Below are 17,185 nucleotides of genomic sequence, written 5' to 3'. Positions count from 1 at the left end.
GTTAGGGAACTTCACTTTGGGTGGCACGGTGCCTCAGTGGTTAGTACTCTATCTCCCAGTGCCAGGGACCCGGATTCAATTCCAGCCTTGGGTCACTGTCTGTGTAGAGTCTCTTCTCCCTGTATCTGCGTGGGCTTCCTCTGGGTGCTCTGGTATCCTCCCACAGTCCAAAGATGTGTGGGTTAGGTTGATTGGCCATGCTAAATTGACCTTAGTTTCAGGGGATTAGCAGGATAAATATATGGGATAATCGGAATAGGGTTTGGGTGGGATTGTTGTCGGTGCAGACATGATGGGCCAAGTGGCCTCCTACACTGTAGGGATTCTATGATATTAGCTATCCCATTCTTCACTCCCTCGAGAGACCAAACGACGATTTTTGGAATTTGAAATGAGCTTTTATTCAATCTATAACAGGGGAAACCTATTTCCACACACATGGCATACAGATCCCCAAAACAAAGGAATGCAACAGCTTAGGTTCAGTTATAAGTGATTTACATGCAGCAATTAAAATTGTACACTTATTCAAAGATAATGGGTATCCAATCACAACTAATAGTTCTGATTACTTCACTTGTTTCCCACAGTAGTATTTAACCAATTACAGCAACCCTATGTTTGCCTAATTACAATATCCAATCTTCAATAGGGCATGTACACACGACTACACTACCAAGAAGCGCAGGCTTGGTCCTTGATTGGCACTCTGGACAGGATTTTACTCACTTGAGTGAGACCAGAAAATCCTACCCGAAGACAATGAACATTTCCTTTTTCCCTCCCTTGCCTGCTCTGATTCCATGGCGGGTGGGGTAGTAGAATTCTGGCATCTGAGAAGTGACTTGTGACTTCTGTCAGAACCCGATGCAGTCCTGGGATGTTATCTGATAGCATTGATGTATGTGGTTACAGCCCTCTGTGTCCCCTTGTCCACTGTTTTTGTAGCTGTACGTAGTAGCTCTCGCGATTTATCAAGAACTTTGCTGTGTTATTGAATGATTTTTAACCCTTTCAACGACGACTTTCTCGCAATTTGTCTCCAGTCTGGAAAATTCTACCTGGGCATGGAGGAAGAAGCAGATGAACGAGAAAGAGATTGATACAGAGAAAGACATTCAGGAACCAATAAGCATCAGACTTAATGCTTACAGAGAGATCTCTGTACTGAGATTTTACAACTGGAAACACCCAAATCAGAGGGACAGGTAAAAGAAACAATGTTAACTGTATGTTCGACCCCATGGAAACATAATCTTGCTACCACTGTGTGCAGTTGCTAACTGTGCAGTTACTATGCAGTGCTATCACTGTGTGCAGTTGCGAACTGCGGTTTTGGTCGCTGCACTTGCGCAAGGATATTTTGGCCTTGGAGGGAGTGCGGAGGAGGTTCATTAGGCTGATACCGGAAATGAGGGGGTTGGACTATGAAGAGAGACTAAATAGACTGGGTCTGTATGCGTTGGAGTTTAGAAGGATGAGGGGGGATTTTATAGAGATGTATAAGATAATGAAAGGGATGGGTAGGGTAGAGGTAGAGAGATTCTTCCCGCCCAGAAAGGACAGCAGAACTAGAGGGCACAGCCTCAAGATAAGGAGGGGTGGGGGGGCGCAGTTTAGAACGGAGTTGAGGAGGAACTTCTTCACTCAAAGGGTGGTGAATCTCTGGAATTCTCTGCCCGTTGAAGTGGTGGAGGCTACCTCGCTAAATATATTTAAGTCACGGGTAGATACGTTTTTGATAGACAAGGGAATTAAGGGTTATGGGGAGAAAGTGGGAAAGTGGAACTGATCCACTTCAGATCAGCCGTGATCTTATTGAATGGCGGGGCAGGCTCGAAGGGCTGGATGGCCTACTTCTGCTCCTATTTCTTATGTTCTTATGACAAAATCCCTGCAGTGCTGAAGGAGGCCATTTGGCCCATCAAGTCTGCACTGCCAACAATCCCACTGAGGCCCTATCCCCGTAACCCCACACACTTCCCTGCTAATCCCCCGATACTAAGTGGCAATTTAGCATGGCCAATCCACCTAACCTGCACATCTTTGGACTGTGGAAGGAAACCGGATCACCCAGAGGAAATCCACGCAGACACGGTGAGAATGTGCAAACTCCACACAGACAGAAACCCGAGGCTGGAATTGAGCCTGGCTCCCTGGCGCTGTGAATCAGCAGTGCTGACAACTGTACCACCATGCTGCCCTATCCTGGGATCTTTCAGTTTCACGGCATCTTGGGTAAGCATTTTCTTTAAAATTTTCAGGTGCGATCTTCTGGTACAGTTTGAGCGTGATGATGTCACTTCATGCTCCAGTACCAAGCTTCAGATTTATGATTGTGGGCTTATTTCCCACTCTTCCTGATCTGAGTGATTGCGTGAATTTCTGGGAACTGTCGCATCCAGCCATTTCATGCAGTTGAATGATTCCAGTGTTTATGCACTCAGCCATTTCATGTTCTGATACAGTTCCTATATCCCTTTTGTTCGCAAACATATTCAATATTGATGTCCTGTTTCTTTTTCATCTCATGTGCCTTGTTGCTCTCATTCTGATAACTCATTCACCATGTATTTTTTTTGTTCTACACATCTTTTCCCAGTGATTGGACTTTCCACAAGCTCTGAAGCTTGATCCATGTGTGAGACATGTGTGGTGTGGCACAGTGGCACAGTGATTAGCACTGCTGCCTCACAGTGCCAGGGACCAAGGTTCAATTCTGGCCTTGGGTCACTGTCTGTGTGGAGTTTGCACATTCTCCCCATGTCTGTGTGGGTTTCCTCCGGGTGCTCCGGTTTTCTCCCATAGTCTGAAAGATACGCTGGTTAGGTGCATTGCCCCAAACAGGTACCGGAGTGTGGCGACTAGGGGAATTTCACGGTAACTTCATTGCAGTGTAATGTAAGCCTTACTTGCGACTAATTGGGTGGCATGGTGGCACAGTGGTTGGCACTGCTGCCTCACAGCGCCAGAGATCTGGGTTTGATTCCCGGTTTGGGTCATTTCTGTGTGGAGTTTGCACATTCTTCCCGTATCTGTGTGGGTTTCCTCCAGTGCTCAGTTTCCTCTCACCGTCCAAAGATGTGTGGATGAAGTGAATTGGCCATGTCAGTCGGAGTGGTGACTAGGGGATTTTCACAGTAGCGTCATTGCATTGTTTATGTATGTCTACTTGTGACTAATAAAAAAAAGTAAACTTTAACTTCTTGCTAGGTGACTAGTTAGAGTAAATGCATGGTGTTATGGGGATAGGCCCTGGGTAACATTGTGGTGAGTGTAGACTTGATGGGATGAGTGGCCTCCTTTTGCACTGTAGGATTCTATTCTATGATTCTGTCTCTGAACTCATGTGGTCACCCACAGCTCTTCCACATTTTTCTCTCTGGTGTGCATTCTTTTCTTGTTGTTTTCAGTACATCAACCCTGCTGCCCTTCTCTTGAAAGAAATCATAGAAACCCTACAGTACAGAAAGAAACCATTCAGCCCATTGAATCTGCACCAACCACAATCCCACCCAGGCCCTACCCCCATATCCATACATATTTTACCCACTAATCCTCTAACCTATGTATCTATAGTCAATTTAGCATGGCCAATCAACCTAACCTGCACCTCTTTAGACTGTGGGAGGAAATTGGGGCATCTGGAGGAAACCCACGCAGATATGAGGAGGATGTGCAAACTCCACACTGACAGTGACCCAAGCCAGGAATCGAACCCAGGTCCCTGCAGCTGTGAAGCAGTAGTGCTAACCACTGTGCTATCATGCCACCCACAAAAAGCTGGGTAGTCTGTGTCTACATCGGTCTATTCATGGCTTCATGTGCTCTGGTTATGTCCCTAGCCTATGACATTGTGAGCTTGAACTTTCCATCAATTTGCTTTTGCACTTAAGGACATGCAATACCCCAAGTAAGCTGATCCTGCAGCCTATCATCTGTCTGTGAACTTTTAAAGGAAAGTTTATTTATTAGTCACATGTAAGGCTTACATTAACAATGCAATTAAGTTACTGTGAAATTCCCCTAGTTGCCACTCCCTGGTGCCTGTTCGGGTCAATGTACCTAACCAGCATGTTTTTCAGAATGTGGGAGAAAACCGGAGCACCTGGAGGAAACCCACACAGACACAGGGAGAATGTGCAAACTCCACACAGACAGTGACCCAAGCCAGAAATCGAACTTCAGTCCCTGGTGCTGTGAGGCAGCAGTGCTAACCTAAAAACTTACATTTTCTGGCTGCATTTTTCAATCTTGCTTTGAAATTGTCAACATCCGTTGGGACCTGGATTCGATTCCCGGCTTGGGTCACTGTCCGTGTGGAGTTTGCACATTCTCCCTGTGTCTACGTGGGTTTCCTGTGGGTGCTCCGGTTTCCTCCCACAGTCCAAAGGTGTGTGGGTTAGGTTGATTGGCCATGCTGAGTGTTCCTCAGTTATGGGGAGAGGGACTAGCTAGGGTAAATGCATGTGGTTATCAGGATAGGCCTGGGTGGGATTGTGGTTGGTGCAGACCCGATGGGTGAAATGCCCTCCTTCTGTACTGTAGGATTCTATTCTAACACCTGATTCCTGCTTCAGACCTGAAATTCACCATGGCAGATCCGATCATTTGGTTTTGGCTGGATTTGAATGCTGAATTTTTCAAAACTTTAGTCTGGGTTTCTTCGCTCAGCTTTTCCTTTTGGAATGTTCCCAGCTGAATGTTAGTCTTCACTTTATAAAAACATTCTCAAATACCTCAATGACATAAGAACATAAGAACTAGGAGCAGGAGTAGGCCATCTAGCCCCTTGAGCCTGCTCCATCATTCAATAAGATCATGGCTGATCTTTTTGTGGACTCAGCTCCACTTACCTGCCCACTCACCATAACCCTTAATTCCTTTACTGTTCAAAAATGTATCTATCCTTGCCTTAAAAACATCCAATGGGGTAGCCTCAACTGCTTCACTGGGCAGATTCACAACCCATTATGTGAAGAAGTTCCTCCTCAACTCAGTCCTAAACCTGCTTCCCTTTATTTTGAGGCTCTGCTCCCTAGTTCTAGTTTCACCTGCCATTGGAAACAACTTCTCTGCTTCTATCTTATCTTTTCCCTCCATAATTTTCTATGTTTCTACAAGATCTCCCCTCATGAATTCTAATGAGTAAAGCCCCTGTCTACTCAGTCTCTCCTCATAAGCCAAACCTCTGAACTCCGAAATCAACCTAGTGAATCTCCTCTGCTCCCCCTCCAATGCCAGGATATCCTTTTTCAAGAAAGGAGGCCAAAACTGTACACATTACTCCAGGTGTGGCCTCACCAGCACCTTATACAGCTGCAACATAACCTCTCTGTTTTTGAACTCCATCTCTCTAGCAATGAAGGACAAAATTCCATTTGCCTTCTTAAATACGTGCTGCACCTGCAAACCAACTCCTTGAGATTCCTGCACAAGGACACCCAGGTCCCTCTGCACAGCAGCATGCTGCATTTTTTTATCATTTAAATAATAGCCAATTTTGCTGTTATTCCTACCAAAATGGATGATCTCACATTTACTAACATTGTACTCCATCTGCCAGATCCTCGCCCCCTCACTTAGAGTATCTATATCCCTTTGCAGACTTTCAGCATTCTCTGCACACTTTGTTCTGTCACCCATCTTAGTGTCATCTGTGAATTTTGACACACTACACTTAGTCCCCAACTCCAAATCATCTATGTAAATCGTAAGCAATTGCCGTTCCAACACTGATCCCTGAGGCACACCACTAGTCACTCATTGTCGACCAGAAAAACACCCATTTACCCGCATTCTTTGCTTTCTGTTAGTTAACCAATCTTCTATCCATGCTAATACATTACCCATAACACCGTGCATCTTTATCTTAAGTAGCAGTCTTTGGTGTGGCACCTTGTCAAATGCCTTCTGGAAATTCAGACACACCACATCCACGGGTTCTCCATTGTCCACTGCACATGTAATGTTCTCAAAGAATTCCATCAAATTAGTCAAACATGACCTTCCCTTCATGAATCCATGCTGCGTCTTACCAATGGGACAATTTATATCAAAATATCTCACTATTTCTTCCTTGATGATAGATTCAAGCATTTCCCCTACTACAGAAGTTAAGCTAACTGGCCTATAGTTACCCACCTTGTGTCTACCTCCTTTTTTAAACATCATTCATCGTGGCCCAAAGCTATGGCAGCCATTTTATTTTCACATAATTCGCTCACTTTTTCCCTCTCCCTCTCTCTTTGGCATTCATTTGGGTTGATTTTTCAGTCTAATTCAGCATTAAATTTGTTCAAAATCACAAACAACCTGTTGCCACCATATTATGTATTCTGGTTCCAATAAGTTAGAAATAATCACAATTTAGACTCAAAATGTTGGAGCATTGTTGAAGGTCCAATGCATATAGGAATTATACAGTGAATGGTAGAACCCTTAGGGGTATTGACAGGCAGAGGGATCTGGGCATACATGTCCACTGTCACTGAAAATGGCAACGCAGGTGGATAAGATAGTCAAGAAGGCATACAATATGCTTGCCTTCATTAGTCAGAGCATTAAATATTAAATTTGGCAGGTCATGCTGCAGCTTGTACAGAACATTAGTTAGGCCTCATTTGGAATATTGAGTACAATTCTGCTTGCCACATTTCCAGAAGGATGTGAATGCTTGGGAGAGGGTACAGTACAGGTTTACCAGGATGCTGCCTGGTCTGAAGAGTATTAGCTATGAGAAGAAGTTGGATAAACTTGGTTTGTTCTCACTAGAATGACAGAGGTTGAGGGGTGACCTGATTGAGGTTTACAAGATTATAAGTGGCATGGACAGAGTGGATAGTCAGATGCTCTCTGCTGGGGTAGAAAAGTCAAGTATTAGGGGAAGTGGGTTTAAGGTGCATGGGGAAAAGCTTAGAGGAGATCTGCGAGGCAAGTTTTTTACACAGAGGGTGGTGAATGTCTGGAATGTGTTGTCTGGGGTGGTGGTGGGGAGCAGATACGGTAGTGGTATTTAAGGGGCAACCAGACAAATACATGAATAGGGTGGGAATGGAAGGATACAGACTTTGTAAGTGCATATGGTTTTAGTTTAGGCAGGCATCATGATTAGTGCAGGCTTGGAGGGCCGAAGGGCCTGACCCTGTGCTATACCATTCTTTATTCTTTGAGTATATTTCTTACTGCTCTTTATGTGGCAGATAGACTAACACATTGTTACTTGGCCCTTGACTGCAGTAGAGTCGTGAGTGTGGCTTCTTGGAATACATATTCACATCAAAGTGAGATTTTAGCTCTTTGTGAACAATATGACAGGACTCATGGTAATTAGGGAATGCTGTGATGGACATTTGCCATATGAAATAAAACATCAATCAGTTTCCTTAGAGGTACTGACAGCTCTGAAATGTTATAGTTAGAATTTCTCCCAGACTCCCACCATGAATTTGTCTTATCATTGTTTTGGGCTACATTTGTTAAGGTTTATTTTTCTGAGGCATTAAAGTTATCTTGAGTTTTTAATTACAAGTTGGCGTAGTAACCAGTGAAGGAACCCAAATGGCCATTTTCAATTATTGCCACCACGCTGTGATCTGCTGCGGACCTTGTCTGTGACTTTGCTGCTGGGTCTGGCTTAACTTTTCAGCCCTTGCTTGATTCTGCATAAATACATATGTCTCTAGCTAGCACTTCTCCCAGTATTATTTGTTGGTTTAATCTGTTTACAATTTGAATTATACAATCACCCATCCAGACTGGAAAGTCTAGCAACCCCTTAGCTAAAGGAATTGATGTTTTCTCTTATCAAAACATGAACAAGAATCTTTCTCTCTTTCGGGTATTGATCTGTGTCTAACAGCTGCAAGCTTGCGATGAACACCCATGTAAGCACCGGATAACATGACCTTCAGCTTCTAGCTAAAACTCTGATCGTGGTCATGGATACAGAACAAAGTGTATTTAATCCTAACTGGTTATAATACAAGTCCGTCATTGCAACATCTTACTGTCATTATTGCACCATTCCTCTTTCTCTCATTTTAGAATTTGCTGAGTTTTACCAACTCGCAGCCTAATCCCTTAGGACCATTACATTACCAAGATGAGAGTACATTCTGAATACAGGAAAATGGAAATGGCTTGGTTATTCATGAGTACTGAGACTGTGAGCCATATAAATCTTTTCCAAGATTAGGCTGACCTGCAATATTAAAGTTTTAGATTCCCTGGCAGGGCTGCAGTTATTATCCCCATTGGATAATAACTGGGCGGCACGATGGCACAGTGGTTAGCACTGTTGCCTCACAGCGCCAGAGGCCCAGATGGCGATTCTCCCATCCCGACCCACAACTTTTCTGATGGGTCAGGGTGGGAGACACGCCTTGCCACCGTGTACCGGGATTGTGCATCTCCCAGAGCCGGCAAACAGTCACAGACCTGACCACGCTGGAAACTGACAGGAAGTCAGGTTAGTAATTTGAATCTTCTTAAAATATGTCTTGAACATAGTTTGAATGCAATTATCAGGAACTTATCGGTCCCGATAGAATCTCCCAGCCCAGCAGGAGTACTTCATTTTGATGGGGTTTACACTAGCTCCCCACATTTGGGGAACAAGCAAGGAGACCCTGCCGGAATGAAGGGACTGCCCAGGGTGTTGAGCAGTGGGGAGTGTTGCCCTCTGGGCATGGGCACCCTGGCAGTGCAAGCCTGTGCCCCCTGGCACTGCCCAAGGGGCAAAGTGCCCATGCCCAGGGGGGACCTTGGCTGAGTCTAGGGGTGATGGGTGGGGTGGAGGTTCATGCTGCTATTCTGTATTGGGATCGGTCTGGGATGGAAGGAGGGCAGCGATTGGGGCAGGCTGTGGGGTGGTCGTCTGCCAGGGCAGACCGGCCTCGGGGGGGGGGGTCAAACCCCGGGGGGGGTGCAGTCAGTGGGGGGGATCTGCTGGGGTGAAAGGGGTGGGGGGATCACCACTGCTGGAGGAGGGGATGAACTGTGCTTTGGGGCACTCCGGGACAGCGGGGGGGTGGGGGGTAGTCAGGGCTGGCCCAGGAATTGTGGGGGCCGTGATCAGGGGGTGCGGGGGCAGCTGTGGCTGGAGGGGCAGCGCTGCGGTGTTCCTGGGCTGGCCAGTGATTGAGCTGGCCATCTAACGGGGACTCTGACAGATCGAGGCCACTGTGAATGCACAGTGTTCCAGAACTGTCAAGCTCCAGCACGAATAGGTCCCACCCCCCTGGATTTTTAATGAGATTCACAAGTGGGCCTTCTGCAATGCACAGAGTGCGGAGATTCAGGTGAGAAGTTGAACTGACAAAACAGTCGGGATCGAGAACTGTTTTCCCGTCAATTCAGCACTTTTGGGAGAATCGCAGCCCCAGGTTCGATTCCTGGCTTGGATCACTATCTGTGTGGACTTTGCACATCCTCCCTGTGTCTGCATGGATTTCCCCTGGGAGCTCCAATTTCCTCCCACAATCTGAAAGAAGTGGTGGTTAGGTGCATCGGCCATGCTAAATTCTCCCTCAGTGTACCTGAACAAGCGCCAGAGTGTGACGACTAGGGGAATTTCACAGTAACTTCATTGCACGGCTTTGACAAAGGGTTATCTGGACTTGAAACATCAGCTCTTTTCTCTCCTTACAGATGCTGCCAGCCCTGCTGAGATTTTTCAGCATTTTCTCTTTTGACTTCATTGTAGTGTTAATGTAAGCCTTACTTGCGATTAATAAATAAACTTTAACTTTAACTTAAGGTTAATTAGCCTCCGCACCTCCTTATTATAATTGGTATGGTACCTTACCTGTAACACTTTATTAGGCCCTGTGCTGCTGGCAAGACCATACCAGTGCACCACATCATTTTGTTTTTGTTTAGTCACTACAATTTAGGGATTCCACTCCACCCCTCCTTCCCATTATTCGGCTCTTAACCCTGTTGGTGCCTTTTTGAGACCTATTCGTGGATGTAGCTCCCTGTTCACAGTGCTGTGGCCAATAGCCTTGTCAGGTGAATCAGTCAATGGCTGACCTATGTGTGGTCATCTACCCTTCGGTGCACTTTCTGGTCCCTCAAAGCTGCACATTTTTTGGCATTTTTTTACTATTTCACTGGTTGGGTAACATTACAAACTGGTAATCCTGGCATGTCACTTTGGGAGCTCTGGCATGTCTTTGAGCCTCTCGGTTGCAGTTCAGTAAAGGAGACACTAGTTCTGCTTCTTCATAAACTACCCTTATTTCTTTGATTCAATTCTACATACAATTCTCCCCCAGTACCCAGTGCCACTTGTAATCTCTTTATATATCCCAGTGACTTCCCTTAAAAAATTAACGTCCAATTTAGAACTTAACTGGAAGGTTTGCTGTTAGCCCATTCCTAACAGCATGCATCCTATAGCTTTCCATTCATCAATTATAATGGCTGAAAATAACTTATATTATTTATTTATTAATCACAAGTAGGCTTACATTAACACTGCAATGAAGTTACTGTGAAAATCCCCTAGTAGCCACACTTTGGCACCTGTCCAGGTATACTGAGGAAGAATTTAGCACGGCCAACATACTTATCCAGCATGTCTTTCAGACTGTGGGAGGAAACAGGAACACCTGGAGGAAACCCACACAGACATGGGGAGAACTGCAAACTCCACACAGAATTGAACCCAGGTCCTGGCACTCTGAGGCAGCAGAGCTAACCACTACGCCACCATGCCTAATTGGGATGGGGCACAGAGCCATGGCTCTGCCCAAGATCGCAAGAAACTACAAAAGGTTGTGAATGTAGCCCAATCCATCACGCAAACCAGCCTCCCATCCATTGACTCTATCTATGCTTTCCGCTCCCTCGGCAAAGCAGCCAGCACAATTAAGTACCCCACACAGCCTGGACATTCTCTCTTCCACCTTCTTCCGTCAGGAAAAAGATAAAATTCTGAGGTCACATACTGACCAACACAAGAACAGCTTCTTCCCTGCTGCCATCAGACTTTTGGATGGATCTACCATATATTAAGCTGATGTTTCTCTACCCCCTAGCTGTGACTGTAACACCACATTCCACACTCTCTCCTTTCTTTCTCTATATACAGTATGCTTTGTCTGTATAGTGCTCAAGAAACTTTTCACTGTATGCTAATACATGTGACAATAATAAATCAAATCAAAATCAAATCATGACTTATATCTAAATTTGGCAATGTGCATTTCTGGCAGGTGAAACACCATGGCAACAGGATGAATTTCAAAATGATCCCCAGTTATTCTATATTTGTTTTGTAGTAATCATGCAAGTAAACAATCTGAGACTACCGTTAGAAACTGGCATAAACATAAATTTACTTCTCATCATACTTAATTTGGCTATTCCTCTGCATTCATTGAGTGGCATGGTGGCACACTGGTTAGCACTGCTGCCTCACAGCTCTAAGCACCTGGGTTTGATTCCTGGCATGGGTCACTGTCTGTGTGGAGTCTGCACATTCTCCTCGTGTCTGCATGGGTTTCCTCCAGGTTCTCCGGTTTCCTCCCACAGTCCAAAGATGTGCAGGATTGGTTGATTGGCCATGCAAAATTATCTCTTAGTGTCCTGAGAAAAGTAGGTTGGAGGCGTTAGTGGGGAAGTGGGGATAAGGCCAAGGTGGGATTGTCGTTGATGCAGTATCAATGGACGAATGGCCTCCATCTGTCTTGTAGGGTTTCTATGATTGTCCTCATTCCTTCTAGATCTTGTGTTGCTTCTTTGCTTTTTTAAATACTTCTAAATGATTTGAGGGGACTTGATAGAGTGGATGCTGAAAGAACTTTTTCCCCTCATGGGGAAGTCCAGAACTAGGGAACACAGTTTAAAACTCGAGGGGTCTCCCATATGAGCCTGAGACAAGGAAAACATTTTTCTCTCAGAAGGTTGTTACTCTGTGGAATTCTCTTGTCCAATAGCAGTGGAGGCAGACTCATTGAATATATTCAAAGCTGAGTTAGATTGATTTTTGATCTACGAGGAAGTCAAGGGTTACGGGAGGCATTCAGGAGAGTGGAGATGAGGTTATAATCAGGTCAAACCATCAGACCATAATGAAATGGTGGAGCAGGCTTGAGGGGCTGAATGGCTCACACCTACTCTGAATAATTGTGTTCTTGCATGTACACTTTTATCCTTTATTACTGCCGGAGGGACAAAGTCTAGCTACCAATCCACAACGTTTTAAGCCCAAGTACTATTTTGTCATTGCTTGTTGTTTCAATGCTTCAATTTAATTTCAATCTTTTTTAATTCATTCATGGTCTGTGAGCATCACTAGCAAGGCTAGCATTTGTTGTCCATCCCTAACTGTCCTTGAGAAGTTAGTGAGTTTGAACTGCTACTGTCCATCTGGTGTAGGTACACTCACAATGCGGTTAGAAAGTTCCAAGGTTTCGATCCGGAAACAGTGAAGGAATAGCTTCGAGTTAGTTCCAAGTTAGGATTGTGTATGACTTGAAGTGTGGTTTTCCCAAGTGTCTGCCTCCCTTGCCCTTTTTGATGGTAGAGGTTGCAAGATGCTGTCCAAGGAGCCTTGGCGAGTTGCTGCAAAGTATCTGGTGCACGCTGCTGCCACTGTGCATCAGTGGTGAAGGGAATGATTGTTGGTGGATGGGGTACTCTAATAAGTCCTCGGAAGCAGAAATCCCTTCACCAAAATCCCTTTAATTACAAGTCTGACAACAGCATATAGAGTGTTTTCAGTTAGCAGTCCATGCTAGGAGTTCTAGAAGAACTGACACTCCTGGTTAAGTACAAAGTACGAGGCTCCCTGATTGGCCCATCAATTTGGCCCTTAATCAGGGATATCTTTTGTTGAAGATCAAAGTTTATTTAATAGTCACAAGTAAGGTTTACATTAACACTACAATTAAATTACTGTGAAATTCCCCTAGCCGCCACACTCTGGTATCTGTTTGGGTCAATGCACCTAACTAGCATTTCTTTCAGACTGTGTCGGAAACCGGAGCACCCGGAGGAAACCCACGCAGACATGGGGAGAACATGCAAATTCCACACAGACAGTGATCTGAGCTGGGAAATTGAGGCCCATCTCAATTGCCTGATTAAAGTCATTACAGGTACCAGTCAAGTGGATTGCTTTGTCCAGAATGACATTGTGTTTCTTGATTGTTGTTGGAGTTTCATTCATCCTGGCAAGTGGAGAGTATTCCGTCAAACTCCCAGCTTGTGTCTTGTATATGGTGGGTAGGCTTTACAGAGTCAGGAGGTGGATTACTTGCTGCAGAATTCCCTGCTTTTGTGGCTGCTTTATTCATATGGCTGGTCAGTGATAACTTCCAAGGTGTTGATTGTGGGAGATTCAGTAATGGTCAAGGGACCATGATTGGATTCACTTTTGATGGAGATAGTCATTGTTTGGAACTTGTGAGGTGGGAATGCTACTTGCTAGTTATGAGCCCAAACCCAGAATGTTGCCCAGATCTTCTTGCATTTGACATGGCTTCAGTATCTGAGGAATCGCAGATCGTGCTGAACATTGTAAAATCAACAGCAAACATTGCATTTTTGACTTTCTGATGGAGGGAACATCATTGATGAAGTAGCCAAAGATGAAGCTGAGAAGCTCCTGCCTGGAATAATTAGCCTCTTCCTTTAGGAATCATCTTCTTTTAGGCTAGATATGACTTCAATTTGTGGAATGTTTCCTCCTGATTCCCATTGACTTAAATTTTGTTAGGACTCCATGCTGCCACACTTGGTCTTGATGGCAAGAGCCTCCACTCTTTACATCTGGAATTTAACTCCATTAGCCATGATCGAATCAAGACAGTAATGAGAACTCGAGTGCCTCTGGTAACTGAGCATTGGTGAGCAGATTATTGCTGAGTAAATGCCACTTGATAGCACTGTCAGTGGGTCAATTTGCTGATGATTGAGAGTAGACTGATATTGATAGACTGAAGGGTAATTTGTGGACAGGATAATTGATGGTTAGATGCCAGTGTTGTATCTGTACTGAAAACAGCTTGGTTAGGGATACAGCTAGTTGTGGGACACAAACCTTCAGTACTACAACCAGGTGTTACCAAGCCCATAGCTTTTGTTGTATCCAGTGCCTACAGCTGTTTCTTGACATCATGTGCAATGAATCGGGTTTCCTCCCGCAGTCCCAAGATATCCAAGTTAGTGGGATTAGTGGGGTAAATGCATGGTGTTAAGGAAATACGGCGGGGGTGGGCCTGGGTAAGATGCTCTGTCAGAGAGTTTGTGTAGACTTGATGGGCCGTATGTCTTCCTTCTGCCCTGTAGGGGTTCTGTGATTTCTCAATCTCAGCCCTAAGCAGGCTACCCCTTCTCTTGGTCTTCATATTCTAGATTCCTTACCCAGGGAAAATAACAGCTCTGTCACTGCCCTGTCAGAGTATGGTACACTATCTTTTTCGTCCCATTGGAAAGTTCATGGCAGACACTGATGGCTACAGTGAAGAAAACTGGTCAAAAATAAGATTCATTTCTTGAAATTAATAATCTGTTAGATTGTATGCAGCATAAGCAGTCGGTAGAAATAGCAAACTTTGGGTTTCCTCCGGGAGCTCTTGTTTCCTCCCACAGTCCAAGGATGTGCAGGATAGTTGGATTGGTCATGCTAAATTGCCCCTTAGTGTCAGGGGAACTAGCTAGGATAAATGCATCAGGTTAAAGGGATAGAGTCTGGGTGGGATTGTGGTTGGTGCGGACGCGATGGGCCGAACGGCCTTTCTGCACTGTCGGATTCTATGATTCATGCTGAATCGAATTGGCTGAAAATGATCATCTCAAGTGCTGGGAACTTAAGGAGGATCATTCTGTTGGGACTACTGAGGAAGGTGGTTGCAATTACTTTAATCTTGTCATTTGACTTGATGTGATGGGCTTTCCCATCGGTGAGGATGCAGATGTTTGTGGAGTCTGCTCCTCCGGTTAGTTGTTTAATTGTCCATCACAATTTGTGATTGGACATGGCAGGACTACAGAGCTAAATGCTTATTTTAGCTGCTGCTAACCCATATTGAATGTAGTTTCCAAATTTGGATTTGAGGATTTGAACTCAGTCCTGGACCATAAACATTCCGTTATCTTTTCAAATTCTTGTGTTTTGAATAGCTGCATTTAAGTAGCACCTAGCCCTTATTTGTCACAGTTCAATGGTAGCACTCTTGACCCTGAGTCCAAAGATTGTGGGTCTCTTGGATGAGGGATTAAATTGAAGCCAGTCTTCCCTCTTAGTTGGATGTAAAAGATCATATGGCTTTATTTAAACAAAAGCAGTTGAGTTCATGTAGCCAATATTTATCCTCAACCATCACCACAGCTATGATGTGGAGATGCCAGCATTGGACTGGGGTGAGCACAGTAAAAGTCTCACACCATCAGGTTAAAATCTAGCAGGTTTACTTGGAATCACAAGCTTTCGGAACACTGCTCCTTCATCAGATAAGTGCTGAAGGAACAATGCTCCAAAAGCTCGTGATTCCAGATAAACCTGTTGGACTTTAACCTGATGGTGTGAGACTTCTTACTGTGCCAACACTACAGAGAAGGGATTTTTTGTATCTCTTAGCTGTATATGGGGCCTTACCGTATACAAATTATGGTTTATTTATTAATCACAAGTGAGGTTTACATTAACACTGCAATGAATGAATGTGAAATTCTCCTGGTCACCATAGTCCAGCGCCTGTTCGGGTCAATGCACCTAACCAGCGACTGAAATTTACTTCTTTATTTCCCTATGTTACAACACTGCCAGTGTTTCAAAAGTATTCATTAGCTGTGACATCCTTTATGGTGGCTTGAAGTTGTGGAGATGAACCATATATTTATAAGCTTTTCCTTTCTTTACTACCAAACTATCAGCTAGAAATCTGTAAGTGACATAAAATACAAGACCCTAATATCACAATTCATACATTATCACTGTCAGGAAATGGCACTCCCAACACCGTTGTAAAAAAGTGGATGAAATGCCAGTAATTAGAAGTGTAATATTCTATGATATTTATGAAATATTTGAAATCAATCTCCATTAGAAGTTTCATTTCTGCCATGAGGGGTCATGTGCAGTTGATGGCCTAATGTGTTCTGCTATTGTACCAAATATTTATGAGCAGCTGGAACAAGGGCCAGAATGCTCTCATCCCACCCACCATTGGAATTTTAGCTGGTGGGTTGTGGACAATGTGAAACCCCGTTGATAGCCAGGCGGGAATTCCTGGCTTTTAGACCAGCATGGCCTGAGAATTACACCCCTGGTTTTGCATGAAGGGTCTTTTCAACCCCAAGTTTGAGGAGCACTTCTGAACTCAGCTTCAGGGACCCGGGCTCAATTTGCGGCTTGGGTCACTGTCTGTATTGAATCTGCACGTTCTCCCCTTGTCTGCATAGGTTTCCTCTGGGTGCTCCAGTTTCCTCCCAAAGTCCGAAAAACATGCTGGTTAGGTGCACTGGCAGTGCTAAATTCACCCTCGGCGTACCCGAACAGGCCGCGGAGTGTGACAGGTAGAGGATTTTCACAGTAACCTCATTGCAGTGTTAGGTTAAGCCTACTTGTGACAGTAATAAACTTAAAAAAAAGGTGCTGTCTTAATGCAAAACACTTACAGGTATGTGGAAAAATATGTAATTGCTGGGTCAAAATGCATTCATGAGTGCACGTCAAGTGGAACTTTGAACTATTCCAGCATGTGTGTAATATTAAGGTTAACACATTGTTAACTCTGTATAAAGGCTGCATGCTTGTGTGAATTATACACAAGCGTGCAGTCTTTCTAAAAAAATAGTTGGATAGCCTGTTTCCATTATGAATTGAATAAGCTGCATTTTCCCTGTTACCTTTTTGTCTATTAGGCAGAATAACTACAGCAGGATGCTGCTTTAGTGGCAGTAATGAGGTCAAATTTAACCTTATTGAGGTTGCTTTCTGTACCACATGTTTTCTTCTTTCTCTTAGCATGTACGAAAAGATAAAATGAAACAACACCAAAATTGCCTCTGCACTTAACCTTCGAGCATATTGCAACTGCAAAAACGAAGGATGTGAGAGATGTGTAGCCTATAGAAGGCAGGGAAACTCCTACTGCAGTGGTGTTTGTGGGGCAGAAGTTACTCCAGGTCACATTGAAATGAAGCTGTGCTACTCTAAGCCTTTCTTAGC

The sequence above is a fragment of the Carcharhinus amblyrhynchos genome, chromosome 18 (assembly GCF_965287045.1).
Source record: "Carcharhinus amblyrhynchos chromosome 18, sCarAmb.v2.hapA, whole genome shotgun sequence".
NCBI classification, from domain to species: domain Eukaryota; kingdom Metazoa; phylum Chordata; class Chondrichthyes; order Carcharhiniformes; family Carcharhinidae; genus Carcharhinus; species Carcharhinus amblyrhynchos.
Note: the sequence above shows the minus strand (reverse complement) of the source record.